Genomic DNA, 27,663 nt, shown 5'->3' with positions numbered 1-27,663 from the left:
TATGGCAGCTATATCCAAATCTGGACCGATTTGGGCCAAGTTGAAGAAGGATGTCGAGAGGCCTAACATTTCTCACTGTCCCAAATTTTGGCTACATCGGATAATAAATGTGGCTTTTATGGCCCCCAAACCAAAAGCGGAGAGATCGGTCTATATGGCAGCTACATTCAAATCTGAACCGATCTAGGCCACATTAACGAAGGATGTCGAAGGTCCTAACACAACTCTCTGTCCCAAATTTCAGCAAAATCGGATAATAAATGTGGCTTAAATGGGCCTAAGACCCAAAATCGGCGAATCGGTCTATATGGGGGCTATATGAAGATATAGTCCGATATAGCCCATCTTCGAACTTAACCTGCTTCTGAACAAAAAAGAATCTGTGCAAAGTTTCAGCTCAATATCTCTTTTTTCAAAGACTGTAGCGTGATTTCAACAGACAGACGGACAGACGAACGGACATGTCTAGATCGTCTTAGATTTTTACGCTGATCAAGAATATATATACTCTATAGGGTCGGAAATGGATATTTCTACGTGTTGCAAACGGAATGACAAAATGAATATACCCCCATCCTTCGGTGGTATAAAAGTCGGTCTATATGGCAGATTTATTCAAATATGGTTTGTTTTGAACTTTAATCTAGGGTTCTGGAACATATCCCAAGGAATCTAATGCAACCCACGGCTTCTAATTTTAGCGAAATTGGATAATAAATGCAGACCCTATCCAAAGTCGGGATAAATTTTGTAATTGGAGCCTAATAAACTGTACATGGTTGCGTATACGCTATGCTTGACAATCACTGCAATAATCATACGCCACATAGCACCATTGATAAGAACTATACACCAAAGTCATAGCTATGATCATTGTACATAGAACAACTATTGTATTGGTGAATGATATATAGGTAAAATAATCTATGGAAAATTCCCCTGACAATCAAAATTGCATTAATATTTTGCCAAGTTTAAGGTGTTTCCGTTCAAAATATTCCATTTGTAATAAAAATTTCTCTATTTATGTTCCATTAAAACTCAGTTTCTATGTAACAGAATTATGTCTAAACATTTATTTGAGCCGATATCATTGGAACACAATGCTATATCATATCATTGTATCGATTTAAAAATTTTCTTTTCACTAACATCAACCATCCGATGCTCAATTGTTTAAATGTGGCAATTATTTATTTTCTCATTATTTTTAATTAAATAAATAAAAACTTTTGTGTCAATTGGACGATGACAATAAAACCAGCCATCATAAACTTTATTGTTTGGCCATGAAATACAAATTTTTAAACTTTATGGCCCTGCGTAGCTACACAACAAATGCGACCGACAACTATACAACAAGAAAAACCAGGGCACAATATAACTAAAATAAAAATGTAAACTTTTGTTGCAGCTATTTGTTTGTCTGTTAATAAATCTAAATTAGTTTGTCACCTGAGGTTAGTCAGTTGTGTGGCACTTGTGTGTGTATGCGTGTGTGTGTGTGTGTGGGACAGTTTTCAATGCTATGCCATAAACCAGTGAGTGTTGAAAATGCGTACAAAGCAAATAAAATCTACAACAATGGCAAGCTTTACAGAGTTTAGGACTCAGCAACTCTTTAAAGTTTTTAATTAACTGATTTAGTTTTTAGTTTTTGTATGGTGTGAACAAATTGTCTACATGTATGGTATGGCATGTTTGTGTGGCTTTAAATGTTGTTATGTTTTTGGGTTTACAGCAACTTCATTATTACAACGATTGCATTATGTTATATAGGGATAATTATTTGTTACATCTATCAGCCTTGGAAATTTGAAGCTAATATCGAATTTTGCATTTAGACAGGGATAAAATGCTTTTGAGTTCGTGATCATGATACGATTTAGAATGAATATTATGATTAAAAAAAAAAGAACAAGTAGAAATGCATAAAGTTCGGCCGGGCTTAACATTGGATATGTTCATAAACTTTCGCCATAATCCAATGAAAAACGCATCATTTATGAACCCATAGCAGCTATATCGAAATATTTCCGATTTGGACCAGATTCGGCGTCGAGTTTTCTAATAAATACATTTCACTTTTCAAGTTGATAAAAGAGAATATTTGATCTATATGGCAGATATATCCAATTAAAGACCGATGTGAGTCATATATGGCACTGATGATGAAGAACCTATCAAAGCTCGCTTTTCTAAAATTCAGCGAAATTGGGTAATAAACGATGTTATTATGGACATAGGGAACAAAAAGGGGGAGATCGAAGTATATGACACCAAATAAAATCAATCGAAGCCATATTAAATAAAGATGTCGAAGAACCCAACATAGCTCGCTTTGCCAAATTTCAGTGAAATCTGGTAATAAATGCGCCTTTTATGCGACCAAGAGCTTAAATTGGGAAATCGGTCTATATCTAAGTATAGAAACATCGGAGCCATATTCAACAAGGATATCGAAGAGCCTTACACAGCTCAATGTGCCAAATTTGATCGAAATTGGTTAATAAATTTGGCTTTAATCAGTCTACGACCTTAAATCAACAAATCGGTCTATATGGGGGCTACTTCCATTTATAGACCTATCTGAACCACATAAAGAAGGTTACTGTCCAATCGGAAGAGATGCTTACAGACTGAAGTAACGACTTCTCCTGAAGCTGTAAGGGCGCCGATGAAGAAGAGACAACAATAGCTTATCTGCTATGTGGCTGTCCCGCACTGGCAGTCAGAAGGAGTTCCACTTTAGGTTATCATTTCCTTAAGGACTTCTTTGAATTGTTCGCAATTTGCTGGGCTCTTTAAAAGCCTTCTAGTTCCTACCGCCGAAACATTAATATCGGCGGTAGGAACTAGAAGGCTTCCACTTCTCTGTTCCTGTGGGTTCACAGCATCTAAGTGAGTGTTACAATGATATGATATCGGCTCAAATAAATGTTTAGACATAATTCTGTTACATAGAAACTGAGTTTTAATAGAAGATAAATAGAGAAATTTTTATTTCAAATGGTATATTCTGAACGGAAACACCTTAAACTTGGCAAAATATTAACGCAATTTTGATTGTCTGGGGAATTTTCCATAGATTATTTTGCCTTTATATCATTCACCAATATAATAGTTGTTCTATCTACAATGATCACAGCTATGTTGTTGGTGCGTAGTTGTTTTCAATGGTGCTATGTGGCGTATGATTATTGCAGTGATTATCAAGCATAGCGTATACGCAACCATGTACAGTTTATTATGCTCCAATTACGAAAATTGTACGCCTACTTTGAATATGGAACTCATTTATTATCAAATTTCGCTAAAATTAGAAGCCGCGGGTTGTATTAGACTCCTTAAGACATGTACAAGAACCCTTGCTTAAAGTTCAAAGCAAACCATATTTGAATAAATCTGACATATAGACCGATTTTTATACCCACCACCGAAGGATGGGGGTATATTCATTTTGTCATTCCGTTTGCAACACATCGAAATATCCATTTCCGACCCTATAAAGTATAGATATTCTTGATCAGCGTAAAAATCTAAGACGATATAGACATGTCCGTCCGTCGGTCCGTCTCTGTCTGTCTGTTGAAATCACGCTACAGTCTTCAAAAATAGAGATACTGAGCTAAAATTTTGCACAGATTCTTTTTTTTGTCCATAAGCAGGTTAAGTTCGAAGATGGGCTATATCGGACTATATCTTGATATAGCCCCATATAGACCGATCCTCCGATTTAGGGTCTTGGGCCAATAAAAGCCACATTTATTATCCGATTTTGCTAAAATTTGGGACCGTGAGTTGTGTTGGCTCCTTCAATATCCTCCATCAAGATGGCACAGATCGGTCCAGATTTGAATATAGCTGCCATATTGACCGATCCTCCGATTCAGGGTTTTAGGCCCATAAAAGCCACATTTATTATCCGATATTGCTGAAATTTGGGAAAGTGAGTTGTGTTAGGCCCTTCTATATCCTTCTTCAATTTGGCCGAGATCGGTCCAAATTTGGTTATAGCTGCCATATAGACCGATCCTCCGGTTTAGAGTCCTTGGCCCATAAAAGCCACATTTATTATCCGATTTTGCTGAAATTTGGCACAGTGAGTTGTGTTGGCCCCTTCGATATCCTCCGTCAATATGGCACAGGTCGGTCGATATTTGGATATAGCTGCTATATAGACCGACCCTACGATTTAGAGTCTTTAGCCCATAAAAGGCGCACTTATTGTCCGATGTCGCCAAAATTTGGAACAGTGAGTTAAGTTAAGCCCCTTGACATACTTCTGCGTTATGGCACAGGTCGGTCCAGATTTGGATATAGTTGCCATATAGACTGATCCTCCGATTTAGGGTCTTAAGTCCATAAAAGGCGCATTTATTGTCCGATGTCGCCAAAATTTGAGACAGTGAGTTAAGTTAAGCCCCTTGACATAAATGCATTTTTAATAAAACTTAGAATGAACTTTAATCAAATATACTTTTTTACACTTTTTTCTAAAGCAAGCTAAAAGTAACAGCTGATAACTGACTGAAGAAAGAATGCAATTACAGAGTCACAAGCTGTGAAAAAATTTGTCAACGCCGACTATATGAAAAATCCGCAATTACTTTTTGGGCAACCCAATAGAAAAGTGGTACTTGTAGTTCAATTTCATTATGCTGAGGCTATAATCCTACATTATCAGCGTCCATAATTAGAAAATTTGCATTAATATAACGCATAATTCCATTTCTCTATTTGCTGTTCTATTTTCTTTCTTTATTATAAAACCCCGTTTATATAATGCGGTGTTGTTTTATGTCACCTTTCAGACAAATCCAACCATTTTATGATTTTCTTTTATTTATTTTTTTTTTTTATTTCAGTGGCACTGAAGGTTTAGGTTTTATTCATTTGGGAGCACCGTACTTGCGATGATGAGTTGCTCTTGCTGCCATCCATTACCCTGCAGTGTCTAGTGAGGAGCAGGTAGAAGCAATATGGACAAAGTGTCCAAGCGTCGACGATTATCATGCCTGACACTCCCTGCACATCCGCTGAATGCTACAGAATCCGTGCATATTATATTTGCATAGCAAAAAAGCAAACCATAAATTATTTATGTTCTTAGTCGCTCTCTCTCTAAAATTCTATTCCGTGTTGTTGTGGTGGCTATTGCCGTACACAAAAACAAGAATAAACCTACAAAACAAGAAATGATGGTTAGCTAAACATGGTTAGTGTCGAATGGGTGAATACCTTAAACCATGGATTTTGTCTTTAGAGAAAATTGAAGAAAATTTTGTTATAAAGCATTGCAAATATATATCAGATTCCTTATCTACTCTAAAATAGCTCTTATTTGAGCCTCATATTGCAATGGCCAGCAAATACTTCCTATTTGGGTGGTGTTATAGGGGTGGGGTGGCCCTATAGTCACTTTTTCCTAACATTGATATCGGATTCACTCTTTACTTTCAAAGACCTTTCATTTGAGCCCCATATTGCCATGGTCGGTAAATATGTCCGATTTAGGGGTGTTTTGGGGCTTGGGGTGGTCCCCAATCACTTCATCCGACAATTGGGTATCAGATTCGTTTTCTACTCTTAAATACCTTCCATTTGAATCCCATATTGTTGTGATTGGTGTATATAAATATTTGGTAGGTTTTGGGGTGGGGCGCCCCACCCCGGGGGCGCCTATGTACCCTATCCAAAAATTTGGATACCAAATTTTTGTTTGTAGGTTACTATAAGAGAGCACACAAAATTTCGCTTAAATCGCACCACCCATCTCCGAGATCTGGCGTTTCTGAAAATTAGGGTAAAGAGGAGGGTCCGCTCCCCCTTCAGATATCAAAAAATTTACCATCAGTGAAAATATCATGAAAATCGGTTCAGCCGATTCTGTGTCTATAAGGAACACACAAACAAACAAACCTACAAACAAACCCAAATTGATTTTTATATGTAAGAAGAAGACTAGCTGGAAAGGGCTCGCTCCGCTGCGCCTTCTATTATTCTATTCCATTATTTTATCTGAGCCCTATATTGAAACGGTCAGGAAAAAAGGCCTGTTTGTTGGTACTGGTACAGCCATATTGGTGCTCTACTCCCAAATTTCTTTCATTATATTGCAATGGTCAGTAAATATGTCCAGTATGGCGGTATATTTCGGGGTGAGGTTCATACTCTAATCCCAAAAACCACATTTGAGCTAAATATTGCTATAGTCGGTATATACGTGTGGTTTAGGGGGAGTTTATACGGTGAGACGGTGAAAAACTTGCCCATAAAACAGATGTCAGATTTAAGACCCTTTTTGCTATAATCCACAAATATGTCCAGTTTGAGGTTTATGTAGGGTGGGGCGACCACCCACGCACTTAGCCCTAACAAAATATGAGCATCGTGCTCCACTCTCAACTTTCTTTTATTTGAGCCAATATTGCCATAGGTTAAGGGAGAGTTTATGGGTTGAGATGACTTGGATTCAAAATTGGATATCAATTCCGTTTTCTACTATCAACTTCCTATTATTTATTGCCAAAAATTGCCGGTTTGAAGAGAGTTTAGAGGGCGGACCCTGAAATAATATCAGCATCATGCTGGACCAAGATTTTGTTGAGCCCTATACAGTCAAGCATTTTGAAGGTGGCTATCAAGTTATCCAGAGCTAGGGGTCTCGTTCAGATGCACACCAATTAAGTCGTTTTGTATTGGTTATCTACTTTCAAAATCATTTTTCAGAGCTACCACTTGGGATACCACATTTTTGAAGATCCGCAGGTCCTCCTGTGTCTATCCCAATATGAGGATAAAAACTGTACTCTCCTCATATCAGATTCGTAGTCAACTCTCAAAGACCTTTCGTTTTATATCCATTTGTGATGTTGGAAATTCATAACGTTTTGGTGGTTTTTGGAGTTGGGCCCTCTCCAACTCCAAAAACCACCAAATTTTTATAACAAATGTGTAATCAACTTCCAAACACCTTTTATTTCATACCCATATTGTCCCAATCGGTAAAAATGTCCTGTTGAGGGATTTTTGGGTGGTGGGGGCGCCTCAGACACCAAGGAATACATTTTTATATCAGCTTTTTACTATACATTTAAATACCTCTCATTTGAAATTCATATTGTCCCGATCGGTATATATGTCCTGCTCAGACACCAAGGAATACTTTTTTAAGTCAGATTTGTATTCCACATTTAAATACCTTTCATTTGATATCCATATTACCCAAAGCAGTAAAAGTGTCCTGTTGGGTGGTGTATTTTTGGGATGGGGGACTCTCCGACACTAAAGGTGACATTTTTATACCAAGTTTGTGCTCTACTCTGAATAACCTTTCATTTGATACCCATATTGTCACAGTCGGTAAACATGTCCGTTCGGGTGGGTTTTGAGATAGGGCGTCCCCCCGAGGTTAGTTGACCTAAAAATTTTATATCAATATCGTGTTTTTGAGGTACCATGAAGTAGCATACAAAATTTCGCTTAAATCGGTGTACACATCTCCGAAATCTGGCGTTTTTGAAAATTGGGGTAAGAGGAAGGGTTCTTAGCAATTTTGTCTTTAGAGAAAATTTCTTAAAAATGTTGTCTTTAGAGACAATTTCTAAAAAAAATTTGCGCTATAAAGCCTTGAACATTTCGCGATTCAACTTTGAATCTTCAGATATGTTGCAAATGGTATACCTACCTGAACATACCTCTCCTCCCATGATAGTAGGTTTGAAAAAAAAACTTTCTCTATGCAAGCACTACATCATGAAATACACAAAGCATGAAAAATATATTCTCAACTCTCACACACCCACACACAAAAACTCATTGAGACTTGGAACAACAGAGTCCTTTGGAGCCTAGTAACAAATGTTTTATCCATGATGTTAGTGGCGTTTCGTCACTTCTTGCTAGGCAGTCATTCCGACTCACCATAAGTGTATGAAATATATTTTACCTGGCAAGGCTCTTCCTGTTATTCCTGCATTGCATCCATCCATCCATCCAACCATCTCTTGACTGAAAGATAATTCGTTTAGTCTCACATACTTCACCCATAGACATTTTCCAAGGATATTTGCATAGATTTTTTTTTTTGCGGTGGAAGTAGTATAGTCACCTCCGTCGGGCCATAGCCAAGGGTCGAAGCCTGTGTGTGTGTGTGTGTGTGTGTGTGGGTGTGCGTGGGACTGAGTGTTGTGCTCTATTTTGGTTTAAGTTCATTTAATATTTATGCCAAGTGGTTATCCTCTTCAGAGTTCCAGAAAAATGGGTATTATGTTGAGGTACATTAAAATGATTCATACTGGAAGGTAATACGGAGGAGGAGGAGGAAATGCAGAAATGTAAAAAAATAAACAAATAAATTCATGGATGTACGATGCATGTCCTTTAAATCATTATTTTAAGTAAGTAAACATATTTGGTATGCATGTAATTCATATTTAAGGAATAATCAGCTACAATCGATATCAAATTTTGTAGTTGGCTATGTGGCTAATTTTGATGGGTCTTGGCTATAGAAAACGGGCTTAACCAACACAGAGGCAACATGTCGATGGAATCTTTTCTAAAGACAAAATTTCTAAAAAATTGTCTATGAAACAAAACTTCTAAAATAATTTCTCCAAAGATAGGATACTTACAACAAGTAAAAGCGTGCCGGTTCGAATCTTGGGAACCCACCATCATGGAAAGCTGCTACGAACCGAACAAGGATAATCGAGAGACTGGTTTTTATGGGAGCTATTTCAGCTCATAAACTGATTTGGACCATACTTAGCACAGTTGTTGGAATCAGCCACAGCGAACAGAAATTGCGGCTTGTAAGGACTCAAGAAGTCTAATCGGGAGATCAGTCTATATGGAAGCTATATCAGGTTATAGACCGATTTGGACCATACTTAGCACAGGTGTTGGAAGTCATGGCAGGGCAGTACGTGCAAAATTTCAACCAAATCTGACAAAAGTTGCGGCTTGTAAGGGCTCATGAAATCAAATCGGGAGATGGGTTTATAAAGGAGGTACATCAGTTTATAGACCGATTTGAACCGTACTTGGCACAGTTGTTGGAAGTCATAACGGAACACTTCATGCGTAATTGCAGCCAAATCGGACAAAAATTGCGCCCTTTCAAGCCTCAAGAAATCAAATCGGGAGATCGGTTTATAAAGGAGCTACATCAGTTTACAGACCGATTTGAACCGTACTTGGCACAGTTGTTGGAAGTCATAACGGAACACTTCATGTGTAATTGCAGCCAAATCGGACAAAAATTGCGCCCTATCAAGCCTCAAGAAGTCAAATCGGGAGATCGGTTTACATGGGAGCTATATCATGTTCTTGACCGATTTAGACCGTATTAGGCACAGTTGTTCAGAGTCATAAAAAAACACTATTAGCAAAATTGCACCCAAAGCCGACAACAATTGAGGCTTTTAAGGGCTCAAGAAGTCAAATCGGGAGATCGGTTTATATGGGAGCTATGTCAAAATCGGATCCAACTACCTGCATCAATATCAACATTTCAAGTGGCTAGCTCTACGCGTTAGACCGCTGTCGTGATTGCGACAGAAGGACGAGTGGACGTCCGGACAGACGTACGGACGGACATAGCTTGATCGATTCGGAACATCGAGACGATCAAGAGTATATATTGGGTTGCCCAAAAAGTAATTGCGGATTTTTCATATAGTCGGCGTTGACAAATTTTTTCACAGCTTGTGACTCTGTAATTGCATTCTTTCTTCTGTCAGTTATCAGCTGTTACTTTTAGCTTGCTTAAGAAAAAAAGTGTAAAAAAAGTATATTTGATTAAAGTTCATTCTAAGTCTTATAAAAAATGCGTTTACTTTCTTTTAAAAAAATCCGCAATTACTTTGTGGGCAACCCAATATATTTTATGGGGTCTTAGACCAATATTTCAAAACGTTACAAACCGAATGACTAGATTAGAATTCCCCCCTCCTATGGTGGTGGGTATAAAAATTTTAAAATTCTTTGAATATCAAGTTTCTGAGAGGTTTTCTCTAAACAAATTTCTGAGAAATTTACTCTGATTTTTAATTTAAATTTTTTTAAAAATTTCTCTAAGGACATATTTTGAGAAATTTTTCTAGAAACAAAAATTTCGAGAAACATTCCCAAAGTTTAAATTTTCTGTGAAATTTTCTTGAAAGAAAAAATTTCTTAGAAATTTCTGCTTAAAAAAATATTACTCAGAAATTCTGTCTTAAGAGAAATTTCTCAGAAATTTTGTTTTTAGGGAAAATTTTTCATTAATTTTGTCCAAATTTTTGTTAAATTTTCTCTAAAGACAAGACTTTTTGTTAGAAACTTACTGTAAAGAAATGTTTTTTAACGATTTTTCTCTTAAAAAATTTACTAAGAAATTTTTTTATTTTCACAAATTAATTCACAAACAAAATTTCTAAGCAATTACTTCTGAGATTATAAAGAAATGTTTAATAATGTCCCTCTTAAGTTTAAATTTGTAGGAAAGTGTTAGTTATACCCTAATAGAACACTGCACAGAATGGAACTTCCAGCTCCGACTTGCGGGGTGTCCATCGTTATCACGGGAAGCTTAGCTGAAAGCAACCGGGCGCGTCCACAGGTTGCGGATGGTGGAAAACTCCGTTTTTATGCGGAGCCGCTGGAAATGCGGCCGCAGGCAGTCAGCGATTTTCGAGAAGAGAATCTCAGTCAGGTGGCACTGGCTCTTAATTAAGCGCCAATGATACTCGAGATGACAATGTGAGTTATTGGCGCCTTCATATAACCAATGACCAACATCAGCGTCTGTTGCCAGGTTAGGGGCGGCTGGAGGTGAGCGTCGGATCTTGGAGCAAGCGACTCGCCACAACGAGGGAAACATGTGCAATCTTACAAAACCCATGCGGTTGGGGTGCTGGGCCAGTAACCCGCCCCCGAGAAACTATGAGAACTACTATGAGATACTAAGGAATAGTAAAAACGGACACCCCCAACGTTGACGACCCACACGAACGAAAAAAGGACCATGATTTGCGGATCTGCACCTGGAATGTCTGCACTCTTTATAGAGAAGGTGCAGTATACGCGCTGGCGGATGCATTAGAGAAGTACAAGGCAGATATAACCGCCTTACAGGAAGTGCGATGGACTGGGAAGGGCGTCACTACAACACCAAACGGTGACGAACTAGCTGCCATAACACAAGGCATGAATTTGGCTGTGGATTTGTGGTTAGTCGGAGACTGAAACACCTTGTCTCCAGCTTTGCTCCGGCTAGATGAGAGGCTAGCCACAATCCGCTTAAAAGCCAAATTCTTCAACATCCGACTTATTTGTGCCCATACCCCTACGGAAGAACAAGGACGAGCAGACTAAGGATATTTTCTACGAGCGCCTAGAGAGAGAGAATATGACCGCTGCCCCGCCCACGATATTAAAATCGTTCAGGGAGATTTTAATGCGAAGATAGGGAAGGAAGACATTTTTGGTCCAACAGTCGGAAAGTTTAGCCTCCACTAGATAAAGTCCAGTAATGGGTTGGGGCTGATAAATTTCGCCGCGGCAAAAAAAATGGTAGTTAGTAGCACCAGATTTTGACATACAAATATTCATAATGCCACATGGCTGTCACCCGATCAAAACACGAGAAACCAAATTGATCACGTTGTGATAAATGCAAGGCATTCATCCAGCGTGTTAGACGTACGATCGATCCTTGGAGCGAATATAGATGCGGATCATTACCTTGTTGCAGCAAAGATTCTCACCCGTTTGAACATGGCGAGGAAAGTATGATCTGACATTGGATGGAAGCTGGACATTGAAAAGCTGCAAACACAACAAATGGCAGAGGCATACTCCACTCGACTGACCCAACTGCTTGATGAAAGCACTCCTTGTTCCGATGATAATATAATGCCGCAGTGGCAAACTATTGCCTACTCCATGGAAAATGCCGCGTAATCCGTACTTGGGTACCGGAAGCATCCTCCGAGAAACCCATGGTACGACCACGAGTGTCGAGATGCTTCTGATGCCAAGAATTCGGCATATAGAGCAACTCTGCAATCAGTAGCAATGCGCCAGATGCAGGAGAGGCATCGGGAGAAAAGGAGAGGGGAGAAACGTTTATTCCGCAGAAAGAAAAGGGAAACGGAAAGACGTGAGTGTGAGTGAATTGAGATGTACAGGAGTCAGAATGAAGTCCGGAAATTTTTAAACATCAAACCGATGGTTTTGGTGCAGGCAAATCCCCCTGCAGAGACAAAGAAGGATATCTGGGAACTGAAACAGATAACATGCTGAGGATATGAATAGAACATTTTACCCAACTGCTAGTGTCCGACATTGGCGGCGAAGAGGATACCGAAGAACCAATCCCTGATGGTGTAGAATGTTTACCTCCTATTCAGAATGAGGTCCAAGTAGCAGTGACCCGACTAAGGAACAACAAGGTAGCAGTAGCCGACGGGTTACCCGCTGAACTATTTAAGATAGGAGGCGACACGCGCCAAATCCTGGTAAAGACTTGCGAAGGACAAATCAACACCTACCATCTCTTTTTATACCCACCACCGAAGGATGGGGGTATATTCATTTTGTCATTCCGTTTGCAAAACATCGAAATATCCATTTCCGACCCTATAAAGTATATATATTCTTGATCAGCGTAAAAATCTAAGACGATCTAGACATGTCCGTCCGTCTGTGTGTTGAAATCACGCTACAGTCTTTAAAAATAGAGATATTGAGCTGAAATTTTGCACAGATTCTTTTTTTGTCCATAAGCAGGTTAAGTTCGAAGATGGGCTATATCGGACTATATCTTGATATAGCCCCCATATAGACCGATCCGCCGATTTAGGGTCTTAGGCCCATAAAAGCCACATTTATTATCCGATTTTGCTGAAATTTACGACAGTGAGTTGTGTTAGGCCCTTCAACATCCTTCGTCAATTTGGCTCAGATCGGTCCAGATTTGGATATAGCTGCCACATAGACCGATCCTCCGATTTAGGGTCTAAGGCCCATAAAAGCCACATTTATTATCCGATATCGCTTAAATTCGGGACAGGGAATTGTGTAAGGCCCATCGACATCCTTCGTTAAATTGGCCCAGATCGGTTCAGATTTGGATATAGCTGCCATATAGACCGATCCTCCGGTTTAGGGTCTTAGGACCACAAAAGCCACATTTATTATCCGATTTTGCTGAAATTCGGGACAGTGAGTTGTGTTAGGCCCTTCGACATCCTTCGTCAATGTGGCTCAGATCGGTCCAGAGTTGGATATAACTGCCATATATACCAATCCTCCGATTTGGGGTCTTACGCCCATCAAAGCCACATTTATTATCCGATTTTGCTGAAATTTGGGACAGTGAGTTGTGTTAGGCCCTTCAACATCCTTCGTTAAATTGGCCCAGAACGGTTCAGATTTGGATATAGCTGCCATATATACCGATCCTCCGATTTGGGGTCTTACGCCCATCAAAGCCACATTTATTATCCGATTTTGCTGAAATTTGGGACAGTGAGTTGTTTTAGGCCCATCGACAATCTTCTTCAATTTTGCTCAGATCGGTCCAGTTTTCGATATAGCTGCCATGTAGACCGATCTCTTGATTAAAGGTCTTGGGCCCATAAAAACCGCATTTATTGTCCAATTTTGCCGAAATTTGGGACAGAGAGTTGTGTTAGGCCCTTCGATAGCCTTCTTCAATTTGGCCCAGATTGGTCCAGATTTGGATATAGCTGTCATATGGACCGATCTCTCGATTTAAGCTTTTGGGTGCATAAAAGTCGCATTTATAATCCGATTTCGCTGAAATTTGACACAGTGACTTATGTTAGGCTTTTCGACATCCAATATTTTCAATTGAGACTTGTATTTATTAGACCACTTAATGTCCGTGCCGAATTTGTTCCAAATCGGACCTAAATCCGATATAGCTGCTATGGGTGCTTACATTATGCATTTTTCACCGGATTATGACGAAAGGTGCTTCACATATATACTCGAGGTGTTGGATCCAAAGTTCGGCTCAGCCGAACTAAATGCCTTTTGACTTGTTTTTCTTAAAAATTTTCATTTGTGAGGAAGTATCTAAGATATTTTTTGCCACGTCACAAAGTAAGCAAAAATATGTCACCCCAACAGTTAGAGTTTAACTGTTTGTGCCCAATTTAGTCGAAATCAGTTCGAATTAAGGTATAACTATAGCCATGTTCATCTGTTCGCGTATAACTTGCCGTACCGTTTGTCCGTCTTTCGCTTTTTGTATTCAAGGTGGAAATCACATTTGTTACCCAATCACCTCGAAGTTTTCCACATATCATTGTAGCCCACAGGCTTGCTTGCCATAATGGTGGGTACAAAGAGTCCATGTTAAGACTCAAACTCATTCTAGACGAATATCATAAAGGTTTGAAATTAAATGCTTGTTAAATCGTTTATGGCATATTTCTTCTTCGCCTTATGATGGTAGGTTGGTACTACAAGGATATGAGTATATGTGGGAGGCTCATATTCATACGTATAAGCATTCCCCTTGTGCGGCCCTTTCTGCCATAAGCTATACAAATGGTGGGTGTGAAACATTAAGACATTTAACGTTTCATTAGGAGGACAAATTAGTTTTTCTTTTGCCTTTAGGGTTCATCTATGCCATCAACACTATGGCTCCCCATGTTATGCTTGTACACACCCACACACACAACTCATTATGAAAGTGCACACAAACACAGCACTGGCAGCAATGATACTCACCACCGCTGTAGTTTGAAAGTCATTACACCACTACAATTACACTTTTGTCTATTATTAGAAGTGATTATCTGGTCGACTGTCATTATTATCGTAGATGTTGCGGTTGTTCTTGTTCTTCCTGCTGTTGTTGTTGCTGTTGCTATTGCTGTTATTGACCATTTGTTACAATGTTTGGCTGGAAATTGGGTCTTTAATAGATTTTTGACATCATTGGCGTTTCTTTGTCACTGGTCGCATTGGCATGGTCATCATTGTTGTTGTGGTTGCGATAGTTTTACTGATGCAGGTTAATTCAAAATGGATCGATAAACGTTATACGTACGCAGAACTTAATTAGTGGTTTCAATTATAAGAAACAATAAAGCCATAAGAAAATCCCATGTTTTTAAGCAATAAAGGTAAAATCAAAGCATTTCATACAATTGGCCTCGAACTAATGGGCAATGATAAGGATTATGTGTGTGGGTGCACACACAAATTACTGGTTTGAGTGATTTTTCCTCCATTCATTATAAATGTCAACGGTTGTTGTTTTTGGGGGAAGAGGCCAACGAAGTTTATCATAAACTTTAGCCACATTGTACACAAATAGCTTAAAGGGGGGCAGTATTCGAGTCAACACAATTTATTGCTTTTAAGCTATCTGTTGCAGATGACATTTTATATGAGTTCGTTGGATAGGGGAACAAAGAAAGACCTATAACAAATAATGGGTTTTAAGCACGTCAACTTTAAAGGTCTTAAGTTTAATTTTGGAAACAAGTTATTTTGTAAGCATATGGAGAAGATATTCTGTTGCAACGGCCACCATCAATATAAAGTTTCTATGCAACATTTCTAGCGGCTAGCCCTACGTGTTCGACCGTTATAGTAAAGTCGACAGACGGACGGACATGGCTAGAACGACTCAGAGCTTCGAGACGATCAAAAATATATATAGTTTATGGGGTCCAACATTAATGGGATGACTAGATTAGTATACCCCCATCCTATGGTGGGGGGTATAAAAATGCACAAAGTTCGGCCGGACCGAACTTTGGACACCACTACCTCATGGTAAGGTGAAAAATTCATAGCATCTAAATATTGCGTTGCCCAAAAAGTAATTGCGGATTTTTTAAAAGAAAGTAAATGCATTTTTAATAAAACTTAGAATGAACTTTAAACAAATATACTTTTTTTACACTTTTTTTCTAAAGCAAGCTAAAAGTAACAGCTGATAACTGACAGAAGAAAGAATGCAATTACGGAGTCACAAGCTGTGAAAAAATTTGTCAACGCCGACTATAAGAAAAATCCGCAATTACTTATTGGGCAACCCAATATAAATATTGTCTTATCTCTCTGGCTACGTAAGAGTCTAATCACTGTACCAAATTCATCGGTTAAAAAATTCACATTTTAATGGCCTTAGAACTTGAATCAAGAGATGAATATGGCAGTCGTGCCAAATTTCAGCAAAATCGGACAATAAATGCGCCTTTTATCGTCCTAAGACCTTGAAGTGAGAGATCGGTCTATATGACAGTTATATCGAAAAAAAGACCGATCTTGACCATACTAGGTTCGAATTTCGAGGTGCCTAACGCAACTAGTTATGCCTAATTTCAGTTAAAAATGTACCTTTTATGGCCTAAAATCTTATATCGGGAAATCGGTATAAACGGATGGATCTGGGCCTTACTGAATAGGGATGGCGAGTTGTCTAACACACTTCGGTTTCAACGAAATCAGACAATAAATGCGCCTTTTATTGGCCCAGAATCTTAAATCATCATATCGGTCTATATGGCAGCTATATCTAAATCCGACCCGATATGGGTCAATCTGGACAAGGATATCGAGGGGCCTAACACAACTCATTCTCCCACATTTCAGCGATGTCGAATAATACATTCACCTTTTATGGGCCCAAAATCCCAAATGGAGAGATCGGTCTACATGGCAGCTATTTGCAAATATGGACCGATCTGGATCAAATTAAAGAAGGATGTTGAGGGACCTTACACAACTTGCAAATTTGCCCATGAACATTCCATTAAGGAACTGGGGCAAACTTCTCTCAAATCAATGAGTGCTGTCCGATTCAAGTTTAAGCCCATATTTATTGCCGAGTCCGGACGGCGTGCCGCAGTGCGACACCCGTTTGTGGAGAAGTTTTTACATGACTGACATACCAAATGGTACAGTACCTCCCAAATGTCCCCAGCATTAGGAGGGGATAACCACCGCTGAAAATTTTCATGATGTTCTCGCCAGGATTCGAATCCAAGCTTTCAGCATCATAGGCGCACATGCTGGCGTCTGCGCTACCGTGGCCTCCCCTAACACAACTCACAGTCTCAAATTTCGGCGACATCGAACAATTAATGCACCTTTTTTGGGCCAAAAATCTTAAATCGAGAGATCGGTCTATATGGCAGCTATATGCAAATCTTGATCGATCTAGGCCGAATTGCAGATATATGTTGAGTGGCTTAACTTAACTCACTGTCCCGAATTGAGGCGAAATCGGACAATAAATGGGCCTTTTATGGGCCGAAAACCTTGGATCGAGAGATCGGTCTATATAGTAGCTATAACCAAAACTGGACCGATCTGGGCCAAATTGACAAAGGATGTCAAGGGGCCTAACACAACTCACTTTCCCAAATTTCAGCAAAATCGGATAATAAATGTGGCTTTTATGGGCCTGAGACCCTAAATCGGAGGATCGGTCTATATGGCAGCTATATCCAAATCTGGACCGATCTGAGCCAAATTGACGGAAGATGTTGAAGGGCCTAAGGCAACGTACTGTCCTAAATTTCAGCTAAATCGGTTAATAGATGTGGCTTTTATGGGCCTAAGACCCTAAATCGGCGGATCGGTCTATATGGGGGCTATATCAATATATAGTCCGATATTGCCCATCTTCGAACTTAACCTGGGTTGCTGATGGACAAAAAAAGAATCTGTGCAAAGTTTCAGCTCAATATCTCCATTTTTAAAGACTTTTGCGTGGTTTCAACAGACAGACAGACGGACGGACATCCCTAGATCGTCTTAGATTTTTACGTTGATCAAGAATATATATACTTTATAGGGTCTGAAATGGATATTTCGATGTGTTGCAAACGGAATGACAAAATGAATATACCCCATCCTTCGGTGGTGGGTATAGAAACATTGAGGCATAAGCTTTTTAAATGTAATTGTTATTTCATTAAATACGATTTTTGAGCTTGCAAACGTTGTAAACCAAAATTATAGACCATGCTATGCTACTACTGCAGTAGGGTCATACTCAAGTATGAACACACACTCTGAAAGCCTATATAAACACCAACATTTACCGTGCTACATTGCATTTTCCAATACAAGTGCTACAACATACACATATATATGTGTCAATGTGTGTGCGTGTGTGTATTTAACACAGTGTGTTTTGTTTACAAAGACGCGTTCAAACGCACACACAAAGACTACTGCTACTCGCAATAGGGAACACCCATGTATGCTCTGGTGCAACCACAGTTACGCACACATCTTTCAGAACACAAATGAAGAAGACCCACTGACGATGACCAGCAACCAACAACCAGCAACAACATCATCAGCACCAACAACAACAACAACAATAACAAAAGTAACCTCAACTGGAAAAACATTCCCGTATAGATTCAAACAAAAGGCAATAAAGCCTTTTGCTTATGCTTCAATACCTTTGGATTTTAAATCCTCAACACCCCTATTTGCCTTTGTAGCCATCATACGTCAAAGGCTGTGTAGCATCAACCCCGACACCAACACCAGCACCAGCAACAACAACATAACTACCACTACCATCATCAACATGAGCGGCATCATTGGAACTCAAACGCCTTCTTTAGAGTCTTTGTTTGGCCAAGGGGTTTACCAATATGTGCTGGGTAAACAAACTTGTAAAGGGACGGCAGAATTGGAGTGATGGGAAATTCCCTAAACAATAAGCTAGGAAATAGTTAGCAAGGATGAACCTTAGATACTTTACACTGAGCATTCTGCACCTAGAAGACTCGTTTACATGCAGAGGCTCAAAAATTGAGATGAAGAATTGGGGATAGTGGTGGGTATACAACAGCATCCTAAAAGCTATCATTCGAAAATACCAATTTGAATTTTTCTACAGATAATATTAGATTCCTACATGTAAGCAACTGTATACTTACTTACAAATCTGTGATATAAAAGTGACTTTTACGTTAACGAGGGCTGTTAACAAATGAACTCCACTTTGTCATCGAATAGTCCGGGTGCATACATATTAGACCGTCCTATACAATAAGGGGGCATTTCCCCCCATCCCCCCCCCCCTTTTTTTTTGACCTATATAAGCAAAATACGAAATATTATGGCGAAAACGTTGCCAATCAGGTTAAGTTCGAAGATGGGCCATATCGGACTATATCTTGATATAGCCCCCATAAAGACCGATCCGCCGATTAAGGGTCTGAGGCCCATAAAAGGCGCATTTATTGTCAGATTTTGACAAAATTTGGGACAATGAGTTGTGTTAGGCCACTCGACACCCACCACCGAAGGATGGGGGTATATTCATTTTGTCATTCCGTTTGCAATACATCGAAATATCCATTTCCGACCCTATAAAGTATATATTCTTGATCAGCGTAAAAATCTAAGACGATCTAGACACGTCCGTCTGTCTGTCCGTCTGTCTGTTGAAATCACGCTACAGTCTTTAAAAATAAAGATATTGAGCTGAAATTTTGCACAGGTTCTTTTTTTGTCTATAAACAGGTTAAGTTCGAAGATGGGCAATATCGGACTATATCTTCATATAGCCCCCATATAGACCGATCCGCCGATTTAGGGTCTTAGGCCCATAAAAGCCACATTTATTATCCGATTTTGCTGAAATTTAGGAAGGTGAGTTGTGTTAGGCCCCTCGACAACCTTCGTCAATTTGGCTCAGATCGCCCTAGATTTGGATATAGCTGCCATATAGACCGATCCTCCGAATTAGCGTATTAGGCTCATAAAAGCCACATTTACTTTCCGATTTTGCTGTATTTTGGGACAGTGAGTTGTGTTACGCCCCTCAATACCCTTCGTCAATTTGGTTCAGATCGGTCCAGATTTGGATATAGCTGCCATATAGACCGATCCTCCGATTTAGGGTCTTAGGCCCATAAAAGCCACATTTATTATCCGATTTTGCTGAAATTTGGGACAGTGAGTTGTGTTAGGCACTTCGACACCCTTCGTCAATTTGGCTCTGATCGGTTCAGATTTGGATATAGCTGCCATATAGACCGATCCTCCGATTTAGGGTCTTAGGCCCATAAAAGCCACATTTATTATCCGATTTTGCTGAAATTTGGGATAGTGAGTTGTGTTAGGTCCTTTGATATCCCTCATCAATTTGGTGCAGATCGGACTAATTTTGGATATAGCTGATATAGACCGATCTTTCGATTTCAGGTTTTGGGCCCATAAAATGCTCATTTATTGTCCGATGTCGCCGAAATTTGGGACAGTGAGTTAAGTTAAGCCCATTGTCATACTTCTGCATTATCGCACTGATCGGTCCAGATTTGGATATAGCTGCCATATAGACCGATCTCTCGGTTTTAGGTTTTGGGGCCATAAAAAGCGCATTTATTGTCCGATGTTGCCGAAATTTGGGACAAAGAGTTAAGTTAAGCCCCTCCACATATTTCTGCTATAGGGCATAAGGTATGAGTTTTGCACCGGATTTTGACGAAAGGTGGTTTACATATATACCCGAGGTGGTGGGTATCGAAAGTTCGGCCCGGCCGAACTTAACGCCTTTTTACTTGTTTATCACTGGATTATGTGGAGTTTTCGAAAGATGTATTCAGCCTGTTCTGAGAAGCATGCACTATTTGTACTGTCTGTCTGTCTATCTGTCTGTCTATCTGTCTGTCTATCTGTCTGTCTATCTGTCTGTCTATCTGTCTGTCTATCTGTCTGTCTATCTGTCTGTCTATCTGTCTGTCTATCTGTCTGTCTATCTGTCTGTCTATCTGTCTGTCTATCTGTCTGTCTATCTGTCTGTCTATCTGTCTGTCTATCTGTCTGTCTATCTGTCTGTCTATCTGTCTGTCTATCTGTCTGTCTATCTGTCTGTCTATCTGTCTGTCTATCTGTCTGTCTATCTGCCTGTCTATCTGTCTGTCTATCTGTCTGTCTATCTGTCTGTCTATCTGTCTGTCTATCTGTCTGTCTATCTGTCTGTCTATCTGTCTGTCTATCTGTCTGTCTATCTGTCTGTCTATCTGTTTGTCTATCTGTCTGTCTATCTGTCTGTCTATCTGTCTGTCTATCTGTCTGTCTATCTGTCTGTCTATCTGTCTGTCTATCTGTCTGTCTATCGGTCTGTCTATCTGTCTGTCTATCTGTCTGTCTATCTGTCTGTCTATCTGTCTGTCTATCTGTCTGTCTATCTGTCTGTCTATCTGTCTGTCTATCTGTCTGTCTATCTGTCTGTCTATCTGTCTGTCTATCTGTCTGTCTATCTGTCTGTCTGTCTATCTGTCTGTCTATCTGTCTGTCTATCTGTCTGTCTATCTGTCTGCCTATCTGTCTGTCCATCTGTCTGTCTATCTGTCTGTCTGTCTATCTGTCTGTCTGTCCATCTGTCTGTCTATCTGTCTGTCTATCTGTCTGTCTATCTGTCTGTCTATCTGTCTGTCTATCTGTCTGTCTATCTGTCTGTCTATCTGTCTCTCTATCTGTCTGTCTATCTGTCTGTCTATCTGTCTCTCTATCTGTCTGTCCATCTGTCTGTCTATCTGTCTGCCTATCTCTCTTACTACTTTAGTTTTTTTTTGCATATTCCCCATAATGTGCCACCCTAGCCTCGTTTGTTTTGCAAATACATGCGCTTAAGGTAATCTGATGTTTACGTATGCATGTAAGTGTTTGACTGATGTTGTTGTTGTTGTTGTTTTCTTACCATATGCATGGGATATCCTTGCATGTAATGCGATACAATAACTAATGTTTTGACCAAGTTGTTAACCCTTATAGAGCTTATTAAAGCAACTTCATTTAAGCAATCATGATTGTAATGATGTTCCTGTAGATCATAATGATGATGATCCAATGATGATGCTGATACCGATGATGCGGCTTTTGTGGTTTACAAACCGACTTTTCCCTTTATTTGCCTTTTTGCTTGAGAGTTTCGCATTTACCACATCACCTACAAACACCAAAGGACCAAAGTTTAACTAAAAGTCCAGGCAAACTGTATGTTGATCATCATCATTTGGGATGGGAGGGAATTGCTAGCTGGTCTATCTCTTTCATTGGACATAGAGATATAGGCTTTTGTTAAGTTACTATGTCAACATAAGGTCAGGGCGTAGTTTTGGTTTTTGCTTGTTGACATTTCCTAGTTGTATGTAATTTTTGGCAAAAAGATGTTCTCTCTCTCCCTCTCTCTCTCCATGTGTGTGTGTGTGTTTGCTGCGTAAACTAACAAAGATTTTTAGCTTTATATTGTTTTGCCTTAGCCCATTGTTGTCAGAATCATCATTATCATCATCCTTATAACGGTATAAGACAAAGGCCTTTTGCCTGGTTACTACATTCATTCGGTTTATTGATAAACATGTTTGCCCCGAAATTGTTGACTTTGGCCTATGACGACAAAGTATTGATAGCACAAACATTTTCAATCAACATTTTTACAACTTTCTCATGTTTGGCCTTTTATTACAAAATAGTTTTTCTTCCCTTGATTGTTGAGGAGGTCATAGTTTCAAGCTCCATGTAAGGATGGAAGGCCATGTGGGGCCCAGAAATAGGGTCATAATTAAATTGGATTTTGCAAAAGCCTAAATTGTTGTGTTTTACATGGAAGATAAAAGGAAATATTTGATTTTTGGTTGATGCTGTGAGTTGTTTAAAGGAAAATATTTTTAAAAATTATTTGAAGAATTTTCGGAGCTTCATATTGAGGTAGTGGTGTTTTGTTTATATCCTCAGTGAGTTGGGTTTTAACCTAAGATTTCCTCACAGCATATGGTTCTGGTGCTAGAGTTTGGTTGTCATATAGAATTTTAAAGGTAATGTTAAGGATCTCTGGGTAAGGGTTGGTTCAGTGCCCTTTTCACTCCTGAAGTCCTTGCCGGGAGAGATCAAGTTCGACTTAAACCAGGTGAGAATGATCCTGACCACCAATGACAACAACGCCACGCTGGTAGCTAGGGGGCATAGGCTGTCTGAAGTTAGTGCTGATTAACCTGCACCATTCAGAGGCAGCCACAGGTGAGCTGCTAAGAGCTGTGGGGATGCCAGTGATGTGGCTGGCCCTCGTTCAGTAACAGTGGTTACTAGGTAACAAGATTCGTGGACTCAGATCCCGAAATCTGATAGTGGTCGAGGAGAGACTGCGCAAGCAATTACTGGTCCTGGCCTCTATGTACCTACCTTACAATGAAGGCAAATCCCCTAAAGACAACAGTAGGGGCCCTGATCTGTTGGTGCGAGGATAAGGGGCATGACTTTGTGCTGGGTAGGGAGGTGACGCCAATGCACATGGCTTCACCCACCCATGGGGAATCCCGGATACCAACGAAATAGGTGAGTCACTTTTTGATTACAATTCATCCACGGGTCTGGTACTATGCAATACTGCCAGATCAGGGAACAGGTTATAGACATAACGCTTGTGACGAACAGTGTGACTCGGTGTAGATCTTGAACTGAAACGTCTCCAGTCCAAGACCCTGTGTTGGGGAGAGTGATGCCAATATACACCGTTGTCTATGGGGAAGCCTGGATACAAACGAGAGAGGTGAGTCATTTTTATACCCACCACCGAAGGATGGGGGTATATTCATTTTGTCATTCCGTTTGCAACACATCGAAATATCCATTTCCGACCCTATAAAGTATATATATTCTTGATCAGCGTAAAAATCTAAGACGATCTAGTCATGTCCGTCCGTCTGCCCGTCTGTCTGTTGAAATCACGCTACAGTCTTTAAAAATAGAGATATTGAGCTGAAATTTTGCACAGATTCTTTTTTTGTCCATAAGCAGGTTAAGTTCGAGGATGGGCTATATCGGACTATATCTTGATATAGCCCCCATATAGACCGATCCGCCGTTTTAGGGTCTTAAGCCCATAAAAGCCACATTTATTATCCGATTTTGTTGAAATTTGAGACAGTGAGTTGTGTTAGGCCCATCGACATCCTTTGTCAATTTGGCTCAGATCGGTCCAGATTTGGATATAGCTGCCATATAAACCGATCCTCCGATTTAGGGTCTAAGGCCCATAAAAGCCACATTTATGGTCCGATTTCGCTGAAATTTGGGAAAGTGAGTTCTCTTATGCCTTTTGCAATGTTTCTTTAATTTGGTCCAGATCGGTTCAGATTTGGATATAGCTGCCATATAGACCGATCCTCCGGTTTAGGGTCTAAGGCCCATAAAAGCCACATTTATTATCCGATTTTGATGAAATTCGGGACAGTGAGATGTGTTAGGCCCTTTGACATATTTCTTCAATTTGGTCCTGATCGGTTCAGATTTGGATATAGCTGCCATATAGACCGATTTCTTGATTTATGGTTTTGGGCCCATAAAATGCTCATTTATTGCCCGATGTCCCCGAAATTTGGAACAGTGAGTTAAGTTAAGCCCCTTGACATACTTCTGCAAAATCGCACAGATCAGTCCAGATTTGGATATTGCTGCCATAAAGACCGATATCTAGGTTTTAGGTTTTGGGGCCATAAAAGACGCATTTATTGTCCGATGTCGCTGAAATTTGAGACAGTGAGTTTGGTTAGGCTCTTCGACGTCCTTCTTCAATTTGGCCTAGATCGGTCCAGAGTTGAATATAGCTGCCATATAGACCGATCTTAGGATTTAAGGTATAGGGCCCATAAAAGAGGCATTTATTGTCCGATTTCGCCGAAATTTGGGACAGTGCTTAGTGTTAGGCTCTTCGACATGTTTATGCAACTTGGCCCAAATCGGTCCAGATTTGGATATAGCTGCCATGTAGACCGATATCTCGATTTAAAGTCTTGGCCCCACAAAAGGCGCATTTATAATCCGATTTCACTGAAATTTGACACAGTGTCGTATATAGTTCAGGTCGGTATGAGGTATATGAGTATAAGGTATGAAATTTTCACCGAATTTTGATGAACTTTGGATACCCACCCGAGGTGGTGGGTATCCAAAGTTCGGCCCGGCCGAACTTAACGCCTTTTTACTTGTTTGATTATATTTTATCCACGGGTCTGGCAGTATGCAATACTACCGGATCAGGGAACAGGTTATATACATAACGCTTGTGACGAACAGTGACTCGGTGAAAGTTTTGGACTGGAACGTCTTCACCTTTTTTGGATAGGTATAGAATAGACCTTCAGGTCGAGCTGGGAAGGAGGATACCATACAGAAATTCGAGGAGGACCAACTGAGAGAAGTTAAGGTAACAGATGCAGTAGCTGGGGCCCCTTCAAAGGTCCCCTAAGGGGTTTCAGCTTTTGCCCATAGGGGGCCTTTGGAGAACACAAGAGATCTGGAGGCCGCAGTGGAACTAGTAAAGGGATGATGCCTTTTTGAAGGCATGTCCCGAACTTGTCCTGCTGTGTAAAACCAGCCAGTCATGATGGTCACCGGAGCTGAAGTTGTTCAGTAGGAAGGGTAGAAGTCTTTTTTATAAGGCCAGGAGGGAGAAAACGGCCACCATAGCGCAGACATTAGCATGTCCGCCTATGACGCTGAAAGCCTGGGTTCGAATCCTGGCGAGACCATCAGAAAAAAATTGTGAACAGTGGTTTTCCCTCCTAATGCTGGCAACATTTGTGAGGTACTATGCCATGTAAAACTTCTCTTCAAAGAGGTGTCGCACTGCGGCTTGCCGTTTGGACTCGGCTATAAAAAGGAGGCTCCTTATCATTGAACTTAAAACTTAAATCGGAGAAGTTGATATGTGAGAAGTTTGTCCCTGTTCCTTACTGGAATGTTCATGGGCAAAATTAGCAATTTGGGATAAAACGGCAGAGGGCTGGGGTGAATATCGCAATGCCCTTGGCAAGTTCAAGAAGGAGACAAGGAGGGCAAAGAGGAGCTCCTGAGCGAAATTCTGTGGAAAATTGGAAAGCCCTAGTGAGGCATCTAGGTTGCGCCAGGAGTTCTCGAATAATCCTGGCACGCCTAGCTCTCTGAAAAGGGAGGAGGGGCCTTACACTGAGAGTGGTCAGGGGGCGATGGAGATGCATTTGCCGGGCGGCCACAAAAGAGGTCGGCGATCTAATTGCAAAATTCCAAATTTTGCCCATGAACATTCTACTGAGGAACATGGGCAAACTTCTTACATTCCAATGAGTGCAGTCCGATTCAAGTTTAAGCTCAATGTTGAGGGGCCTTCTTCTCATAGCCTAGTCCGAACGGCGAGCCGCAGTGTGACACCTCTTTGGAGAGAAGTTTTACATGGCAAAGTACCTCACAAATGTCGAGGGGAAAGCCACCGCTGAAAATTTCTTCTGATGGTCTTGCCAGGATTCGAACCCAGGCATTCAGCGTCATAGGCGGACATGCTAACCTCTGCGCTACGGTGGCCTCCTTGGCGTTCAAGATATCGCAATTTCTACACATGCGACCTAGGGGAGTGACCTCAACGGGGACATCGTTGACGAGGAGAAGATAGTGTGAGCAGTCCGCACTATCCGGTCATTTAAGTCGCCCGGTCTTGATGGTGTTATCCCGGCACAGCTGCAGAAGTCCGTTGCAGTCAACCTGCCATGGCTTAAACGGATTTTCCGAGTGAGCTTGCTATAGTCCTACATACCAAGGGATTGGTACAGGGAGGTCAAGGTGGTCTTTATCCCCAAGGTGGGAAAAATAAACCACAGCATGACAAAGGATTATAGGCCTATTAGTCTGCCATTGTTTTTGCTGAAAACACTAGAAAGACTAACCTGAAGGTGAGAGGGGGACTGATGCCGCAGAACTTCAGTGGGGCACAACAGGCACTCATACTTCAAAATCAAGTCGGTGGAGACTTCACCCATCACCAAGTTGTGCGAGAGGTTGGGATGTCTTTGCCACAGAAGAAGTACTCTATGGCGGACTTCTTGTATATTAAGGGGGGCTTCAATAACAAAGAGAGAACGGGCCTGGCATGGTCCTACATACCAAGGGCATGATACAAGCAGGTCAAGGTGGTCTTTATCCCCAAGGCGGGAAAAATAAACCACAGCACGACGAAGGATTAAAGACCATTAATCTATCATCTTTTCTGCTGAAAACACCGGAAAGACTGTTTGAACTGAAGGTGATAGGGCGACTGATGCCACAGAACTACAGTGGGACACAACACGCATAGCTCAAAGGAAGGTCGATGGAGACGGCCCTTCACCAAGTTGTACGAGAGGTCAAGATGTTTCTCCGACAGAAGGAGTACACTATGAGGGACTTCTTGGATATTGAGGGGGTCTTTAATAACTATAAGATAGGGCCGATAGTCGCCGTACTGGATCGCAAGGGTACGATATTCACCCCATAATCACTCAGTGGACCAATAAATTGCTCTATGGCAGAATTATTAGTGTAAACCTGGCAGATAGTGTGGTCAGAAAACGGGTGACCAGAAGAATGCCCCTGGGAGTCGACATGTCTCTCCGACAGAAGAAGTACACTATGCCAGACATCTTGGATATGGAGGGGCCAATAATCAATAACGATTGTCGCCGCACTGGACCGAAGGGGTATTCAACCCATAATCTCCCAGTGGATCAATAAATTGCTGTATGACAGGATTATTAATGCGAACCTGTAAAATACTGTGGTCAGAAGGCAAGTGACCAGAACAATGCCCCGGAGAAGGGTGTTCTCACCGATTTATGGAACGTCATGATTAATGAAATC

The sequence above is a fragment of the Stomoxys calcitrans genome, chromosome 3 (genome assembly GCF_963082655.1).
Source record: "Stomoxys calcitrans chromosome 3, idStoCalc2.1, whole genome shotgun sequence".
NCBI lineage: Eukaryota > Metazoa > Arthropoda > Insecta > Diptera > Muscidae > Stomoxys > Stomoxys calcitrans.
Note: the sequence above shows the minus strand (reverse complement) of the source record.